This window comes from Homarus americanus, unplaced genomic scaffold (genome assembly GCF_018991925.1).
Source record: "Homarus americanus isolate GMGI-L3 unplaced genomic scaffold, GMGI_Hamer_2.0 scaffold57980, whole genome shotgun sequence".
In the NCBI taxonomy this organism is placed as follows: domain Eukaryota; kingdom Metazoa; phylum Arthropoda; class Malacostraca; order Decapoda; family Nephropidae; genus Homarus; species Homarus americanus.
In genome coordinates this window covers 8,767,188-8,785,611 of record NW_024716703.1, presented here as the reverse complement: position 1 = coordinate 8,785,611, position 18,424 = coordinate 8,767,188, and the positions used below count along the sequence as shown (strand labels likewise).

Below are 18,424 nucleotides of genomic sequence, written 5' to 3'. Positions count from 1 at the left end.
ACCAAGTGATTTATATTATTTTATAATGTGATGATGTGAATATTGGTGATGAATATTACATTTACTTTATATTCATTTATTTGTGTCGTATCTATTACATCAGACTTGTTGATCAGATCCAGACAGTTTTTTTATTCAAGATATGATAAGATTTCATTATCCTTAACCCTTTGAGTCCTAAACGGTTAAGTCGTCTTTCTCAAATGGTTAAACCGTCGTATTCTCAAAGGGTTAAACCGTCGTATTCTCAAAGAGTTAAAACGTGGTATTCTCAAAGGGTTAAACCGCCGTATTCTTAAAGGGTTAAACCATTGTATTATCAAAGGGTTAAACCAGCGTCATCAAATGGTTAAGAAATATCAGCATATTCAGTAGGCACACGCAGTTAGAATTGTCAGTGCGAGATTGACCGGTGATGGAAACCTGTCCTTGTTCTACTGCAAGAACCTGTTACACAGGTCACTTTGTCAAAGAAAGCTAATTGCATCATAGGAAACGCTACTGAATATAAATTTTTCCCAAACCCAGGTAGTGGATTAATGGTTAGACTCTATTTCAGGGTCCGCAACCTTTATAAACTTGTCGGCCACTTTACCAGCAAGTAATTAGCATTCGGTTCCGGTTGCTGCATTAAATAATCATGCAACATATGCCAAAAGTAAATTTCTTCAAAGGAATGAAATGAGAAATAAGCTATTAGAAATACAAAATTATATTGAACACTCTTATATACACAAAACAAATTTAACTACCATAATATAAGACTTAAAAGGCACCATACAACTCGTTTTTCAATGCCAAGTAAGGGTTCGCATTCGAAATACATACTAGTGAGCAATCACAAACGCAGAATTAATGTATTCACTCGGATATACAGAAAAAATAATAGTTACTAGCCTAATGGGAGGCTATTTAAGAAAAGCCAACATAAAATTGTTAGGAACCTTGAATGGGAATTCTCATTTGAAATACGAATATGAAAATTACTGGGGCAAATGTGAGGCTTGAGCCTGGATATTATATGTAATTTCAGGATATTTTTGTTTAAATTTGGTTCCAACGTCCATTACAAGCTTATGGCATGAGCGTAAGTGTTCTTTGAACCGTACATGGTCTACACTGAACGTCTCTACTCGCAGCAACACTTGACCCAAACACTGAAAGCATGACGAAAGCTGCTCGATGTAACGTTAATTAATTTACCGTTGTCCATAAGCCCACACCAGATAATCCGTAGTTTTGTGAGTGCTTCTCAGGACATAATTGTTCTGCAAGTCAAGGCGCTCCATTTGTGCATCAACAAGATTTGCTTCGTCAACATAATTGTGGCTGACAGTTGCTGAGGTCGCCTGCTGCCAACAGAAATGGGTTTTATATGAATGAGAACAAAATCCTTTTACTTTGGAACTGCAAGCACTTCGCTTATTAGTTTGTATGTATCAGCTGCCGGGGAATTTTGTTCAGTCCTTCAAAGTGTCAAATTAAGTGTTGGCTGTATCAGGTGGTGTTCAAACAGTCTCATCTTAATGCCATCAACCGCGAGATTTGTGCCAAGCATAATATTTCAGGAACTAACTCATTTAGTCATTCACATCGCTAACACAAGATGTCACTCATCAAGTTGCTATGTCTGCAGAAAGTGGAAAAGTCCTTAAATTTTGTATAATCCCGCGTTCTTCATTTGCAACTGTTTCTACAATCATCAAAATGCATTCCATGATGAATGAACAGTTTGAATAAGGTTTCTTGATCGTCACCAAGAGGACCATCTCGCCTTATTCCTTTCTGAGATGTTGTGTAAGGATATCTCTGAATTTCTGACTTGTTTGCTTCTTTGTCGTTTGGTGATTTTTCGTTGTACGATGCAAGTTTGGTGAGGATATGTTCACTCAGATTGCTTCATTCGAACACTTCTTAAACTATTTTTACAAATAGACAAGTGCAGTTCTGATATGTTTCCTGAGCAAAAACCTCTTCTTTCCAAAGCTGATTGAATTTGCCGTTTTCATCTGTAATTTTTAGTTGTTCTGCTTTTCACCTCCTCTCTGCCAAACTTGCTTCAAATTTCACCAGCCGCCATATTATCTTGTGATGATAGTGCTGTTGTGGTGTGAACGGTAGCGTGATATGGTTGGTATTGTGGTGATCCTGGTGACGATGTTGTGGTGTGCTTAGTGAAGGTGTTGTGGTGATCCTGGTGACGATGTTGTGGTGTGCTTAGTGAAGGTGTTGTGGTGAGCCTGGTGACGATGTTGTGGTGTGCTTAGTGAAGGTGTTGTGGTGATCCTGGTGACGATGTTGTGGTGTGCTTAGTGAAGGTGTTGTGGTGAGCCTGGTGAAGGTGTTGTGGTGAGTCTGGTGAAGGTGTTGTGGTATGATTGGTAGCGTGGTATGGTTGGTGTTGTGGTGAGCCTGGTGAAGGTGTTGTGGTGTGCCTGGTGAAGGTGTTGTGGTGAGCCTGGTGAAGGTGTTGTGGTGTGAGTGGCGGCGTGGTGTGATGGGCGGGGGTTAAGGGTGTGAGGTGGTCGATACATTCACTGGTTGTGCGTGGTACCGACACACGACACACGCTGTGGCTGTATGAATTATCAACACGAGCCTTCATGTACAGTACCTCATTGTGTGTGTGTATGTGTGTATGTGTGTGTGTGTGTGTGTGTGTGCATTTATATATGTAACTTTTTAAATCAAACAATCAATCCATTAATCATAAATCAGACCAGAAATATAAGCCCTATCATCCAGTCCATTGGTGTTCAAAGATGCCATAATCTATCTAAAAACGATTTTTTTATTGAAAATTTGATGATGATAATGTGAACATACTTTATTCTGGATAACTAATGCTCTGTGTCAAGAATGTTACCTCCTTAGGCCACATAACTCTGCATCAGAAGGTCGTCTCTCTCATTATTTACTACGAGGCTAACATTACTCTCATGAACTTACCCCACCTGTTCCCTTCTCTTAAGTTATCTTGATTATCCAAGTAGACTGAGGGCCTTAGGACTAATAACCTTTCCGATAAGGCACAATACATAGATCTCATTGAAACATTCAAAATCATGAAAGGAATGGAAAGTGTGATTATCACGCACCACCAACACGAGAGGACAAGTTCCCCAAATTATCATGTAGAATGAATAAAAGGAAATACTTCTTTACACACAGTGTGGTAGAGCTATGGAACGGTGTACCAGCTCAAGATGTGGAATCGAGAATAATATACGGATTCAAAATACTTGTATTCCTAGAGAAAAAACTATTAAGAACAGCGGAGGGATCCAACACAATATCAGACCAGAGAGGACGGTAGCCCGGAACTGCTCCCTCACGCACAAGGTAATCGGAAAGAATTATATGCAAATATCTGTTGATATTAAGCTTGGTCTTGTTGGGTTACTTTTTTTTTTAATTACAAAATCGATATTCATTTTGTTGAAGCACATAATTATGGCATTTGCATTTTCAAATCGTTTTTCAGAGTATCTTTTGGTAAATGCATTTTTGAAATTTGATAGCTTCATCTGTATGTTGTTTGTATGTATGCACACACTGCGCACACCCTGGTCTGGTATCACCGGGTCACGTAGTCGAGGTCAAATGACTACCTTCCCTCGGCTGATCACATCCGATTCTTGCCACGTAACAACCAATTATCACATCTACTCATTCATGTTGGTCACTTGCATCAAGTGGTGTCATGGACCTGAGTTTTCCCTGCATATAAACCCTGCCACCAGTGGACATCATGGCCGCCTCGCGACAGCCAGAAGATAAAATGAGGAGCATTACTATCACAGAGGGTGGCTCGGGTGTACTTTTTTCTCTCACTTGTCAACTTGTACATCGGCTATCAAATAGTGGAGATGTTTTTTTACGTCTCTTATTAGTTTCTCTCCCAAACAAATCTGGGGGAAAGGCGCTAACAGATCAAGTTGCATACTACCCATAAGGCCATTGAGAATTACACTACACTTACGACATACGTCTACCTGTTCTTCCAAGAATGTTACTGTGTTTTAAACACAAGTTCAGCATTTTCATTCAAAGAGTGAACATCAAGATACTTCATTTGTTGCGTTAAATATCAAGGAAATCTTAACTATTCTTGAAAGTAAATATTAAAGACAATATTTTACGCAAACTTCTCAACCCGATTTTCCAAACTCTGGTGAACTCTTGGTATACTGTACACCCGAGTGCCTCCCCCACACACTCGCCTAAGACATCAGAAATACTCTTCCCAAATGCGGGACAATAAAACACACAAAATATACATTGTGGAAGTGGATTATTTGGTGTTTTTTATTCATGTGGAAAAATATTAAGATCTGCATATTATTGTTTATCTTCAGTTTAATGTTAAATAAAAGAAGCCACATGCATTAGGAGGAAGAAGAGGTGAAGGAGGTGGGGGGGATGACTGACGGCTTGTGGCCCGCGACCTTCACTCTTAAGTACCAACTTGGGAACGACTTTGGGTTTAAGTTTCTCAAGGATCTTTTCCATTTTACTTTATTTGTTAATCCTGTAATAAGAATTGTCCACGTATTTCAGAATGAGGTATTTATGCATCTACTGTAGTTACAATCAATAATGAGATGTACTTTAATGGTACATTATGAAGTGTAACTTTAATGGTAAGGTCTCAGTTTTCTTGATTTAATGTCTCATTAGCCTTGAACATTTTACTTTATCATACTGGAATTATGAATTCTCTCTCTCATTGGTCAAAGTTTCGTATTGGGGTGGCATAATATTCAAAATATTACAGGTTACAAACACTACTTTTGCACGATCGATAAATTGCTGAAATTGTTGGTGCAATCATCAAATATGAAGCAATTCTTCCCGCAAGTGTGTGTGCGTGCGTGCATGTCTGATTTAAACGTCATAAAGGATGTTCACTGATTGTAAAGGGGAATGTTCACGTATAGTGTGTGATTTGTGTTTATTTGCCACTTTTTTTAAGAATTTATACAAAATAAAAATTTTAGAATTAAAACCAAAGAATAACCTCCCCTCCCCGATAAACAATATTTCAATTTTATCCATTTGCTCTAGGTGACTACCAGTTATAGTCCAATATGTTTTATTACTTAAATCACAACAAATCAATACAAATAGGCAGAGCACATAAGGAGAGAAATGAAGCTTTATTAACCTGAAATTGAGTTTAGGTGTAGTGGCTAAGTAAAATAAGTTGTTTTCAATTTGAAGGTCCAAAAACTGCACAATTATAAAAAACTCAGTTATTTTCTGGTAGTAAAGGAAACTTGTGTGTAGCTTTTGTAAGAAGACAATATTTCACACGTCACCAATTGTACACTTCAGTACATATCTAATTGGCATACGGCCTTGTACACTTTACATGACAGTACTTATCCACGTCAATGTAACACATCAACCAAGTCACATGTTACACCCACCATATCACACCCACCATGTCACACCCACCATGTTACACCCACCATGTCACACCCACCATGTCACACCCACCATGTCACACACCCTCTGTTAAACATCCGCTATGTCACACACCTTCTATATCACACGCCCTCTGTCACACGTCAAACACAATAATCACCCTCAAACGTCACTCATATTATCACAGCCAGCCCACTAGGTTGAGAACCACTGCAGTCTTGTGAATTATTATATAACATAGTGTACACCAAAGTTTATAGCAACACCGCTCCAGCGTTATAATAACTATACCTAAGTGTTCACTATATAACACAGTAATCTACAGTGTTTACTATATAACACAGTAATCTACAGTGTTCACTATATAACACAGTAATCTACAGTGTTTACTATATAACACAGTAATCTACAGTGTTTACTATATAACACAGTAATCTAGTGTTCACTATATAACACACTAATCTACAGTTTTCACTATATAACACAGAACTCTACAGTGTTCACTACATAGGTGACCAGTCTACCATACGACATGTAGATCAATAATCAGAGATTTAGATAACAATGTGAATAGTTAAAAAACGATAAAAGCATTATTTTATTGAGACCTAAATAGGTTATTAGAACTTATCACATAGTGCAACAATCGCGAAAGCACATCAGTCTGATAATAATTCATATTATGGCTTTAGTAAATTATTTTTATGCAAAATTCCGTTGTTTGGGCGGTTTTTAATTCAGTGATGACAGGCAAGTTAAATCTGGCCTTTGTTGACTATAGATCAGTTTTTGATCAGCTGGTGAGGTCAACACTTTTACTGACATCTCTTTTACGGGTGACATCTACTTATTGAATAATTGAAATAAAGAAAAATTTGTTTTTAGAAAAAAAAATATAACTTAATACTATTTCAAATGCAAGGAAAAGTAAAGCTTTCTTATCTACTAAACACCTACAGATAAGAAATTAAAAAATATAATGCGCGTAAATTAATCATTTCAGTGTGAGAATTATGGACGATTGATCTGCATAGGATAATCATGTCAGTTGACTCCTAAGTTAAGGTCATTCAAAGCATTGGATGAAATTTTCACCATAAAGTGCACATCAATAACAGGATTTCCTAAACATAATTGCAGGAAAGACACCTGCCGATATAGTTTTTAGTCTCTTGAATATGGGAAGCGGTTTGTCGTAAATGGTTTACACAAGTTCTGCATTGTTTCTTGCATGTTAACAAAAAACGAGTTAGGTTGTGGTTCACGCAGCTCAAGTTTTATGATGGAAGAGATGCTTTCAATCACAGATCCGTGTTTGATGTTGAAAATGATTACTTCATTTTTCTGAGACTTTGATGTGAAAAAAAGAGGGTGTCAAATTCGTTCATTACAGATCTTGCATTGATCCAAAATCGAGAAAAGTTCATAAGTTCATAACCTGCATTTCTTCCCCCAGCTCTCTGCAACTTGGGGAATGTGTAAGATGGGCCTTTTCAAAACTATTCTTGGAACTTAAGGTTATTATGAAATCCATTTACACCAATGAAGAGGTCGTTTATTGTCTATTTACTACCCTGCAATTTATATTCACTTCGCTTGAGTAAACGCAAATGTCTGTTAAAGGAAACTTGGACAGAGAACCAGGAAGCAAAATTCCCCTCTAGACACTACGTCACTAACTGGTGCTACGCACAAGTTCCCGCTTTCCGAATCATATACTGCACATAGTGTTTAACTTTATAGCAAGATTTAAGGGCTGTGGAAGCTGTTATTAGCAAAATACTGATGCATTGTGCAGTTAACGGTAACTGTGCAAGTTTTGAGAAGACACTGTGTGTATCCTTAAGTTTCGAGTCGTTCAATTAATGCTGAGTCAGAGAAAGATTGTAGGTGGTGAGTTGTACAGTGGGCAGTTGTGAAGTTATGTTTCGTGTACATGAAGATTGAAAAGTGAAAATAAAAATATACAGTGGTAATGCTCATTACTTTATCATGGGTTCAAGTCCTAGTCAGTGAAACACGTAAGAAGGGTGTCGTCCAGAGTGACCCTCACCGTTAAACATCACAGGATTCTCCGGGTACTACACTTTCCTCCTGTACTAACATTGGACAATAAAATCTTAACAAAGTTAACAAAGAAGGGACCAAGTGGCGTAATGACTAGTAGGCTGATAACTGGTGAAATGATAAATTAAAATGAAATTAAATTGTTGTGAAATGCAACATTCTCAACACTCGCCTGAATGTTTATTTTTCACTTATATATTTGAACCTCATCTAATCTTCTGGTGAGAAATGAGAGATTGCAGAGATTAATCAATATTTTTCATTTCATACTAATATTTTAGTTTTTAAGGATTAATATTCTCACTACATGATACTTAAGAGGGAGAGAGCGAAAGATGCCGAAAGATGCTGTATATTAAATCTACTGTATATTCGTTTAATGAAAGTAACCCTTTAAACATGTCTCTCATTCCTGGGAAATTCTTAGGATATATTTAACAACAAGTCCCGGGTGTTGATTTTCTCATCATTATGACACAATGGTGTAGCTTAACAGCTATTCCTGTCTGTTTGTCTACGCACATATACGTGTTGTTAGATTTTTTCTTATTTTGTATTTTTTAAACATTTAAAAAGAGAAAGCCGAAGTAAAAGCAAAATATATGGCGCCGGTAGTTTTGTGCTTGTGTTTGTTGCTTGACTAGTATTCTACTACCAAGTTAATTAAGAAAATAGTATCTGGGAATATATTTTCTGCATATATAATACTGTACAGAATATACCCTCCCGGATTCGTATCTTTGCTTGTAGAAATGCAAGTTAAACGTTATGTCACTACAATTGTGGTGCTGCGGTATCGCCTAACTTTGGCATTCCCAGGAACGAAGATACATAATGATACATCGATTGTAAATTCTCGGTGCTAGCCAGTACCTTAACATGCACAGAGCTGCTAAAAACCAGGTTATTGAGTGGCGGCGGCAGAAGGAGTCCTCCGACCTTCTTTGTTCTTATATAAAGTTCGTCAAATCTTAGTTTCCAGATTACAAGAATTTTCATGTATATAATTTACATATTTTATTTTAGATACATTTTTCTTATTTCTTAATTATTGTGGGGAGCATTATACAGCTTTGCATCAGTGGCTCATATTAAGTACACTGCTGCACCGGCGTATGTCATATATACTCTAATGAGTTCACTCTTTTAACTCATAGTCCTAGCAGCTTGTTTTGGGTAATTTATATAATGTATGCACACCCACATAATTTTTCCTAGCCAACTTGCCGTAACATCATTGCAAAGTAAAGATTAGGTTAATTAATACTTGACCGGATAATTAGACTTTCTTCCTTTCAGCAGGACTACACTCATGTTTCGTCCAGGTATAAATAGAAAAGAAATTGTGATCGGGCAACAGGCTCCATTGCCAATTAGGGCTTAATTGGCAGGTTTCGTCTCATTCGCAATATACATATATATATATATATATATATATATATATATATATATATATATATATATATATATATATATATATATATATATATATATATATATATATATATATATATATATATACTGTATAAATACATATATATTTATTTATTTATTTATTCTATTTTTGCTTTCAGAAATAGTCTCTTCTCTCATAACGTTAACATGGATGTGCACTCTCGCTTTATCGAGATATTCTCCGGGTTAAGACATGCACATAAAGTTTAATATGTAGGTTTTAAGGAACAGTTTTAGTGTAAGATGATGAAATATGTGAAATTCCAGGGAAGTTTCTTGAAACAAAACGCACTACGAAACAAAATGAGAAAGAGGAAAAACGTATCCACCTCGACGTGGATGTGTAAAGGACTGTTTGGATGAATAAGCATGTTAAACATGTTAAAGTTTAGAAAATTAATCCAACTAAAACTTAAGAGATCTAACCCTAGTTCACTAACGATATCTAACCTTAATCCAAATAAAAGTTTAGATATCTGACCCTAGTTCACGTAAAAATCTTTGATATCTAATCTAACTTCTTGTAAAAATATAATATCCAACGTTAATCCATGACCACTTTTTGTGATATCTAACTTTAGTTCATATAGTCAGTAACAAACGTGTAACTTCTGTGTGAAGATAGAGTAAATATATGTCACCCTACAATGAAAAAGGTAGAAATAATTACGGAGCAACCAATACAGCGAACTATATGTAGATGATCAGTATCTGATGGAATGATAAGCACAAAAATTATGTGGTTTAGGATGTATTGGGATAATGGGATGGGGTGGGGGTGGGGTGATGGTGTGGTGGAATGATGTGTTGTAATGATGTGGTATGATCGTGTGGTGGAATGATGTGGTGTAATGATGTGGTGTGATGGTGTGGTGGAATGATTGGTGGGATTTGTGATGATGTGGTGGAATGATGTGATGGTGTGGTGAAATGATTGTTGGGATGATGTGGTGTGATGGTGTGGTGGAAGGATGTAGTGTGATGATGTGGTGGAATGATTGAGTGGTGGAATGATGAGATGGTGTGGTGGAATGATTGGTGGGATAATGTGGTGTGATGGTGTAGAGGAATGATGATGGTGTGGTGGAATGATGTGATGTGATGGTGTGGAGAAATGATTGGTGGGATGATGTGGTGTGATGATGTGATGGAATGATGTGATGGTGTGGTGTGATGTTGTGGTGGAATGATTGGTAGGATGATGTGGTGTGATGGTGTGGTGGAAGGATGTAGTGTGATGATGTGGTGGAATGATTGGTGGTGGAATGATTGGTGGGATGATGTGGTGTGATGGTGTAGAGGAATGATGTGATGGTGTGGTGGAATGATGATGTGATGGTGTGGAGAAATGATTGGTGGATGATGTGGTGTGATGGTGTGGTGGAATAATTGGTGATGTAGTGGAATGATGTGATGGTGTGGTGTGATGTTGTGGTGGAATGATTGGTGGGATGATGTGGTGTGATGGTGTGGTGGAATGATGTGGTGTAATGATGTGGTGTGATGGTGTGGTGAAATAATGTAGTGTGATGATGTGGTGGAATGATTAGTGTCGTGGAATGATGAGATGCGATGGTGTGGTGAAATGATTGGTGGGATCATGTGGTGTGATGGTGTAGAGGAATGATGTGATGTGATGTGATGGTGTGGTGGAATGATTGGTGGTGGAATGATGAGATGGTGTGGTTGAATGATTGGTGGGATCATGTGGTGTGATGGTGTAGAGGAATGGTGTGATGTGATGTGATGGTGTGGTGGAATGATTGGTGTGGTGGAATGATGTGGTGTGATGGTGTGGTATTGAAATGTTTGGTGGGATGATGTGGTGCGATGGTGTGGTGGAATGATTGGTGGAATGATTGGTGTGATGGGATGATGTGGTGGAATGATATGGTGTGATTGTGTGATTTGATGGTGTGGTGTGATGGTGTGGTGGAATTGATTGGTGGGATGATGTAGTGTGGTGTGGTGGAATGATGTGGTGTGGTGGTGTGGTGGAATGATGTGGTATGATGGTGTGGTTTGATGGTGTGGTGTTATAATGTGGTGCGATGGTTTGGTGAGATAATGTGGACACCTGTTCAGATGGTGTGGTGTAATGGGGTGGTGGAATGGTGTGGTGTGATGTTATGGTAGGATAGTATGGTAGGATGGTGTGGTTGGATGGTATGGCTATTGTAGGATGGTGTGGATTTTTTATCGTAAGGAATAAGCGAAGGAAATCTAACAGGATATTTAAAATTAATAAATATATTGTTTAGTTCAATTAGGGGAACAAAGAATTGTAGTATTTGAGTCATATAGAGAAACAGAATAACAGAAGCGACACCCTCGAACAAGTCTGTAATTATGAATTAAAACTAACAGATACTAGGAGCGGATCATAACAAAGGAAAAATGTATGTGATTTCCTTATCTCACCATACAGTAATACCTGTGTATCTTGTCTTAAAGTGGCTGTGTCTTGAACGCCAGAGAATAGTTGTGAAACGGAAGTGATGTATGAAATATAATGCAGTGTAGTGCAATATTATGAACTGTGGTGAATCGTAATTAGAGACCACAAATTAAATTATACCATAGCAGGGTAATTATCGAAATAGTGATACTGTTACTGTAAATTAATATAGTCACCATCGGAGGCTGTCTCGTGTCATCGTTTTCTCAATAACTCCCGAAAACGTAACATGTTATCATTTCGTGAACCGGTACCTTGCCAACACTGTCAGTTTTGGTACAATTTACACCAAAAGGTTATCATGTTAACCTTATCACTTGTTGATCAAACTTATTAAATTTGATCGAAATCCGCAAACACCGTTCCTGAGTTATATCGGGAACAGTTAGACAGACAAAACCAAAAACAATACCCAATCCTCGATTGCTGAAGAAAAAATATTGGAAAAGAATGTTGCGTCAAATAATGAAGTTTAATGAAATGCAGTGCTTTCTCATTAAACGCAACAAAATAGTTAAATGTAATAAAATGTGATGTAAGGAAATGTAATAAAATACAGCGTAATTATGTGTAAAAAAGATCAATGCAATGGAATGTCCCCAAAAGGTCGCTTAATGTAATACAAGTGCAAGTGAGGCTCCAGAAGTCACACAAGTAAGCGAGGAGGTAGTCCGGCAGCATGTGTACACATTTGGGATCTACTTTAAACTGCGTACCAACTTTTGTTTTTTTATTAATTTCTAGTTGTTAACATGCCGCATGATAGATCAAATAAAACTTGTTGCAAAACAATCTGTTTGGCTTTTAAAAAATATTTTAGAGCTGTCAAATTATGCAATATTAGGGTAAGGAAAATAGTAAATGTAGGCGACCAAATTGAGTTTATTTCTTACAAAAGCACTTACTTGGGAGTCAAAAATGGTAGTGAGTGTAGAATTTCCACACTTGCTTACCCAATTGGTCATTTTCAATATTTTCTCAGCTCCAAAGGAACCATACTGTATATCATAGTACGTACGGTCTTGATTTTCGCCTAAGGTCAAAGGTTGTATTGTAATGTGTATTCAAGATGCAAATGATGCTCCGTCAATGCCCATCATTGATGCGATGTGCTTAGTAAATATGGATAAGAAAACCCCAGACAAGTCTTATGCTCAACAGTTTTCCCAAAGTTAATAGGCATGATGGACAGCTTGAGCAACAGTTATGATGAAGTCAGGATGGTGTTTGACCAATACATTCAAATCTCTTTGAAAGAAGTCACTCGAGATAAGAGAACTCAGAAGCAAACTCCTATACATTACCATGTCAATGATAATACCGAGATCATGGATATAAAAAAATCTTGGCACACACCAGCACCAAAGCTAAACTCACCCAATATTTTTCAGAGAAGGTGGTCAAGTACTATCAGCGAAAATTCCACAAACTTCTTGTCATGCACCAAACAACAATGATAGCCAACTGTTTCCTATCTGAAATTGTAAGCTTGCCGGAGATGACTACTGCCCAGCACGACCTAGAAGAGGGAGACCAGCTTGTTATTCTCAACGCATTTGACGTAAAGCACAAAAATCCACTGTCAACTATTCATGTGCTTTCAGTAGACACAGATGTATATGTTCTCCTTACTGGCCTGTATCCTTTACTACCAAGTTCACCACACTGTCAGGAAAGAACAGTGAGAAAATTAAGATACAAGTCACCTGGGGTTGAGAAATAAGAGCTGATGCATTGATTGCGTGGTACACCTTTAAGGGAACTGATAACACAGGGTCATTTGCAGTCAAACGAGTAGCAAGTCAAATGAAAGCCTTTTTGCAAGCCGATGATGATATTCTGGAAGCTTTCCCCCAGTTTGTGGAGACAAATGATCTGCCTTATTGGGTCCTTCGCCAGACGGAGTGGTATTTGTAATTACTCTACGGGACTGAAGACATCAATGCTTCCACTCTCCGAGACATCAGATGGCAGTTATTCGCCCAAAAGGGTAAGGAAGGCCAACAACAGCCGCCGACTTTAGGAACACTTATTCCCCACACCCAGAGGGCACAATACATGGCCTTGATTTGGAAGTCCTCAAAAAGACCTTGTTCACAACTTCCTCCACCTACAGATTACCAATGGAACATTGTGGACGACCGATTGATGCCAGTCTGCTGCCTTAATCCACCCGCTCCTGAAGCACTGCTGGAATATTATCAGTGTAGTTGCATAACAGCGTGTAACAAAAAGTAGTGTGGATGCCTCAAAATAACAGTTACCATGTAAAGATATGTTTGGGTGGTGATATACTGTATGCATGAACACTGCGCAAGAAGGACCTTTCGATGACACGGACTAATTTCACATTAACAGTACTATTTAATGGAAACACAAGTCCATAGCTGGTGTCTTATATTAAATACAACACCTATTTTTCTTTAGATACTCAACACTTATGTCGTCAGGATCAATAGAATGTGTGATTTTTAAAGATCGGACAAATGACGATATATTGCATGTACTTTAAGTGGGCATGCAAAATCTTGTATGCCTCTTTGTAAATTTTTGAATGCCTTAAAAGTTAAGGTGGACTGTAAACTGAGCTGGATTAAAGAGGGGCCCAGGGGACACTTGTCCCGGGTCCCCCTACTCAAAGGGGCCCTCTGGTGGAGAACAAGAAAGAAAAGTTAATATTATTTATTAAGAACACTGTAAGATAACATTAACAGGACCATCATAAGTGCACCAGCCCCAAAAAAAAAAACATTTAATCAGCCCTTGACTGTAAATCACGTATTCATATTATTTCATAGCGTCAGCATGTATTACTTTGCATTTTATGGCACAAGGATCCAATACTGAATTACATTGTAAAATATATGTGTCTATTTTTAGCAATTTTCGGATTTTCGGGTTCTTCATTATATGCCCATTTAAGGAAGAGGGCAAATGCAAGGGTGAAAAAAAAATATTTTATTTCATTAGTTGACTTGTTTTTAAAGATAAGCCACTGAGTAACAAAAGTTGGCAGGGTTTTTAAAGTGCGTTGCAAATACTTAGTAAGGGACTAGAGGAGATATTTAATTAATTCTTCAGCCCTGATTAAACTTGACGGACGCAATAACTGAGTTATAAAAAAAATTGAGGATTATATTTTACAGGTTAGAAATATCAACTAGCACACTAAAAATAGAGGATAATAAAGTGATATCCTCAGTTGGGTTTGGATAAAACACAAGAAAAATGTTGTTTGAAGAACATTTCGTAAGGAATACTGCATTGTTTAATTCGTGTTCTGGATGACACTCTAAAATGTTACACAAAGTATTACTACTGTATAAGGATGTCAGAAGTGACCAACTGTAACTGTACTGACAACACAAGAAATTCATTGTATGTCAGTTTTAAACCTTGTATGTATGTAAAAAACTCGGGTGTGAAGAAGTGTTATCTAGTTTCATTTAGAGAAAAAAAATTTGAGCAATAGAAAGCTTATATTTGACTGTGAATATCTATCTGTTTTGATAGAATTTTTCTTTCAGAATAACGAAACAACTACATATTTCCGACGGTTATTAAGAACAAAGCCTGCAACTTATAGTGAATGCGCATATATTACGATGGAACAAGCTGTTTGAGAATATGACAGGTAAAAAGGGTGTATAATACATCTCGTTGTGTGAGGAATATGGACACGTTCAATAGTTCCCTCCCAAGTAGGATTCTTTAGTGTTCGAATACTCGAAATGTTAATAAAAGGAACATGAGCTCATCCTTGTTTTGCAACCTTGTGGTATTGACTTTTATGCTAACATTCTATTTTTACAAACATCATAGCCGAAATGTATTGAATTTTATGAACCTAATAATTTTCAGTGTATCATTGATTATAGATTTTTTCTTTAACGTTTAACAGGCTATTGGGATGAACTTTACATAAAAGAGCACCACTTCAAAATTTACCTTCGCTGTTGATTAATGACCTTAACTGTTGTATCTGTCACTGTGGTGTTTGGGCTATTCAAGACAACCTGAGAAGAATTGCAGTATATACAGTACATGATAATTGTCAAGGCTCCCTCACTGGCGATTAATATCAACAATTTGACGGAAATAAATTGTTTGAAAGTGTCCCGACATTTGCATGAAATGATTGTCACTACATGCTGCATACTTTAATATCTTAAACTGGTAAAAGATATATCACTGATAGTCATTTATTATAAACCTTAACTTAATTACGCTGTCACTCCTGGTGTTCAGAGTTAGCAAGACATGGATTTCTGGGCCAACACACCATGAACGTCTCTACTTTACACACACACACACACCAGTAAACTCCTGTTGTAAGCTCTTAAGAAAAACAACTAATACATCGATTACAAAGTTCATAAATACATACTGTATTAGAAACGTAGTGTTCATTGACTAGTTCTTTAAACTATCGGATTAGGCAACGTTCAAACAACTCCGGTATATGAAATTAATTTGAGAAAATCCAAGTTTCAGTAAAGCCTGTTAGCTGTAGTAAAACGATCACATGAAATAGAAAATTAATCGCATAAATCGGAAGATGTCATAGTAAACGAGACAAAATTATGATTGTATTTAAAAAGCCGAATTTGTGTTTACCATCACGTCGTCGCTGTCTCTAGTAAATATGCACATTAAACCAGCACTAACCTTTGATATAACCTTTCACTAACTTCGAAAATAAAGATTTAATTTGAAAACAAGTTTCTCAAGGACCAAGCTTAGCACGACACATCACCAGAGAGCAGGTCAGCTGGGTCGGGGAGAGCGGGGCCGAACATCCACCACGTGCCACTGCCGCTACCACACTGAGACTGAATTCTGGCCTGGCTTGCTTGGTGTCTAGCAGCTCTAGCTCCTAGGTCGGAGTAGTGGCGTATATCCAAAGGGGTGATAAGAGTGTGGAGGAGGAAGGGGGTCAAGCGTGAAGAGGATATGCAAACACTGTGTTATTGGTATAATCGTAATTAGTTATGTGCAGTACATAGGGTAAAAGTGTTCTGCGTTAAGTATGTGTTATTATAACCTGTTGGATAAAAATTGGACCACAGCAACCTGCTTTATGTTGAGTAGTGTGTGTAAAGAACTATATGTAACACTAGAATGGGTTTGGGGTTTTCTCGAGTGGAAAAATTTCTTCTTACAGTATTTAAAAAAAATGTGATATAAAAATCAGCTGATGATATCAACGAAGACCACCAAGACACGTGAGATCTGCTGTTCTGTGAGCCACAACAGAGACGAGGTGTGTGTGTGTGTTCCTGTCTTTCAATTAAGGTGTAGACTGCAGGGGTTCTCAACCGGGGGGGGGAATTTCCCCCCCTCAGGTTTTCAGGGGGGGGAAAACTGATACTAATATGGAAAAAATAAAGGATTTTCAGTATTATATGCATATTATTTGGAATGCACTTTTTGAGGCAGACAATCTTGGAAAGGAGGGGGGAATGACATTCTGACATATGGTGAAAGGGGTGCATGGGGCAAACAAGGTTGGGAACCACTGGTGTAGAGTATCTCTCCCCTCTCTCCATCTGCGTCTCAACAGGAGTATCAATTACGTATTCATTTGGAATATGTAAACATCAGATGTGCGCGTGAGTGGATGTTGGTTATGCTCTTAGTTTACAGAACTCACTATAGAGGCACTGTGTATTGCTAAGCTTCCAAACCGGAACAATAGTTTAGGTTTCCAGCCCCCCCTACAGGGAAGCTGGAGTAATGTATAATTGCTGTTTTGTATCATCAAAATTTGGTATTTTCTTTAATAATTACATAATTTGAATAAGAAATGAGTTTATTTGTGTCTGACCTGTATAATTTATTACATTTCGTGTTTCAAACGTACAAAAATATATGAATATATGTGACAGTATCTGCACTTCATTATGCAATTAGTTATTGTAACAAATTTCATGTAACAAATTACTCTTATGTTGCCTTTTTAATTCCTTATATTTATTTATTTATTTATTTATTTATTTATTTATTTACTTATTCTTACTTCTTTTACTTACTCTTACTCTTTCTTTTACTTATTCCTGCTATTCTTTCTTGTTACTCGTGAGAGGTGGAGATAATTGTTTATGGTTGCGGTCGGCTGGCAATATAGGCTTACAGTTGGCCCTCCCACACACACCAGCCAGGGAAGACTCAGGGAAGCTGGTTAGGGGAACTAAGATACAATACTTCACAGAGGGGAAATATAGGATAGTTATTGTATATCTGCATAATACCAAGACATTTATAACACATCACTCTTTCTCAATGAGGGAGGGATGAATTAGGACTCTTATTAGCGGTTACTGTATTTATTGAATACCTTATATTAAGGTTTAACAGTTACACTTCAAAATAATAAACCTATGTGCCTAGCTAGTCAAACGGGTACCAACAAATGGGAACTTCAGGATTTACCAAATAGAATTCACCCAAATACCTGCCATGTCGCCACCACAGACGTTCCACACCTCCCTACACACAATTCCAACACAGACTCTTCTTTTCAAACTGTGTCAGCCCACAACTTTCATGACTTTACGCCTCATAGGCTTTCTCATTGGTCGAAGACAGGCCTAAGGCATTCATACTATTGCCTCGAAATTGGCGGGAACTCTTAAGTGGTGGGAAACTCGTGACATTATTACATTATACACAATGCACTTTGTTCTAGTCCTTTGATCACAATTATTTTAAATTATGGAATTAAAATGCAATTGAACTGTTTATTGCTTATTGAACATTACTGACATTATAGTGACATAGTAAGTTATATGTATAAATAAAATGTCCCGCTCCCCTCATGCTCAACACACACGCTTTCATCTTATTCATACCAGTCGTACCCATGATTTACTGAGAACAACACTTAACCAATCATACCTTCAGGCATAGCTTTTTTGGATCTCCTGAAGATTAGAATACCCCACCTTATATCACCTGATGAATAATCACCCTAACTGTAACCTAGCCTAGCCTAATCCAATTTAGCCTAGCCTA

General features: G+C 37.4%; 1 protein-coding gene across 1 annotated transcript in view; it reads right to left on the bottom strand.

Annotated features, from left to right (window-relative positions):
* LOC121858275 overlaps positions 1-16,232 on the bottom strand; it is a 78,088-nt gene extending 61,856 nt beyond the window's left edge. Inside the window, exon 1 of the mRNA XM_042354585.1 lies at positions 16,167-16,232. The gene's annotated coding sequence lies outside the window, so the exon portion shown is untranslated. The remainder of the gene's footprint in view (positions 1-16,166) is intronic.
* Between the last annotated feature and the right edge of the window lie 2,192 nt (positions 16,233-18,424).